This window comes from Engraulis encrasicolus, chromosome 22, assembly GCF_034702125.1.
Source record: "Engraulis encrasicolus isolate BLACKSEA-1 chromosome 22, IST_EnEncr_1.0, whole genome shotgun sequence".
NCBI classification, from domain to species: domain Eukaryota; kingdom Metazoa; phylum Chordata; class Actinopteri; order Clupeiformes; family Engraulidae; genus Engraulis; species Engraulis encrasicolus.
Genome location: NC_085878.1, coordinates 8,834,154 through 8,836,653, shown reverse-complemented (window position 1 = coordinate 8,836,653; position 2,500 = coordinate 8,834,154). Strand labels below are relative to the sequence as shown.

Sequence of the window (2,500 nt, the reverse complement as noted above, 5' to 3'; positions counted from 1 at the left end):
CACACACACACACGCCAAGATGGAGGCCGAGAGGGAGGGCATCTGCCAGGGCATCAGGGATAAGGTATACACACACACACACACACACACACACACACACACACACACACACACACACACACACACACACACATAGACACACACACACACACACACACACACACACACACGNCAAGATGGAGGCCGAGAGGGAGGGCATCTGCCAGGGCATCAGGGATAAGGTATACACACACACACACACACACACACACACACACACACACACACACACACACACACACACACACACACACACACACACACACACACACACACACACACACACACACACCTGGTTATCACCCGCTTACCAGCATTTAAGTATTAATTTATTAATATGTTGATCTAAGGCTTCGTGAGAGAGTAGATTTACCACTGCGCTTGGTACGCTGCTATCGGAGGCATGTAAGGACGCGCGCAGAACTTTGAGGCGACATGACAACCAAATGCAATAGAACTGACGACTGGGTTTTTGACTTGACAACCAAATGTGATAAAATTAACGACGGGTCGGTCTTGGCTTCACAACCAAATGCGATAGAATTAACGACTGGCTCTTGACTTGACAACCAAATGCGATAGAACTAACGACTGGGTCTTGGCTTGACAACCAAATGCGATAGAACTAAAGACTGGGTCTTGACTTGACAACCAAACGCGATAGAACTAACGACGGGGTCTTGGCTTGACAACCAAATGCGATCGAACTAACGACGGGGTCTTGGCCTGACAACCAAATGCGATAGAACTAACGACGAGGTCTTGGCTTGACAACCAAATGCGAAAGAAATAACGACGGGGTCTTGGCCATAGCAACCTGCAGTTTAGAACTAGTAACGGCAGTTCGCCAGACAGTTAGAAAAGAAGCAATTTAGACGCCCGCACCCCTGCATGACATCATAGGTGTCCTGCTACCGGGGAATAAAGGACACCTGCTCAGCCAATCAGAAGACGTCCCGTCTGCTCACCGGGTGATAATGTAGGGAGGGTTACTTAGCAGACACAGCTGCCTCCCTCCAATCCTGATTCTGATAATAATCCATCAATGCAGCTAATATGACTGTTGGTCATCATGACTCAATACACACGAAAACAGTAAAGTACACACATACACACACACATACAAACACACACACACACGAGCACGCACACACACACACGTACACACACACACACACACACACACACACACACACACACACACACACACACACACACATACACACACACATACAAACACACACACACACGAGCACGCACACACACACACGTACACACACACACATCCCGATTGCCATTTCACACGAACACACTGAAGTGTGATCTCACTACAGACTGCAGCATCCCACCTCCCTCCAAACAGATGAGACAACACGCAGACACACACACACACGCACACACACACACACACACACACACACACACACACACACACACACACACACACACACACAAACACACACACACGCACGCACACACACACACGCATTGACATATACACACAGACACAGACACAGACACAGACACAGACACACACACACACACACACACACACACACACACGCTGACACACATACACACCAGTGCTTGACACAGTGCTTTTTCGCTTACCAGCCATTTTGGCTAGTGGTTTTCCTGACTCACTAGCCATTGGGCCTTTTCACTAGCCATAATTTTCTTAGCCATCATAGCAGCTTTAATTAATTATATAATAGGCTGTAGGCCCTAATAATGTAATGTAGGCTAATATAATATAGCCTAATATAGGCCTAATATAATATAATATAATATAATATAATATAATATAATATAATATAATATAATATAATATAAAATAATATGCTATAGGGCAATTAGAATTGTTAGGCCTATTAACTGGTCCATGCATGCTATGCAAAGAACAGATTTACTGATCAGAGGAATGGCATAACCTATAGTAGGCCTATATTTAGGCTACCATGCAGAAACACCAAGCACAGTGTTGTGGAAGGGCACAAATGTAAGCTACACGAGAGCAAAATATTTTCGTCTTTAATCTGGAGGGACTTCTTCATATCATATAGGCCTATCTGTGGTCGCCGTCCAAATCCATGCGCAAAGTAGATAGCCTAAAGTCATTGCCAAGTTGGCCGGTCCTCGGACATGGATGTGGAATAACACCTCTTCTGGAATATTTGCTTATAAAAGTATCCACTAGAAAGCACACACAGATGCGGTAACTACAGAAGGGTCTACGACTTCCTTTCATTCCGTTTAATAGTGAGTTGTAAAATACAAACGGGCGAGACGGACACCTGCGAAGGGACATGCAATGGGATGCTTTTGTGCAGTCTGGAAGGCTACTACTGCGCGTTTTTTTAAGAACGGTTTGACAGTCGGGAACAACAGCACAAGAAACATGGAGGAATATTAAGGTATGAAGACACAGGCAAATCAGAAAATAATTTAAACCAAACATTAT

The 2,500-nt window shown here is 44.9% G+C and overlaps 1 protein-coding gene across 1 annotated transcript in view; it reads left to right on the top strand.

The window, feature by feature from the left end:
- The window catches only part of LOC134438601 (complexin-1), a 60,985-nt gene that overhangs the window by 54,850 nt on the left and 3,635 nt on the right, over nt 1-2,500 (top strand). The gene's annotated exons all lie outside the window — the stretch shown is intronic.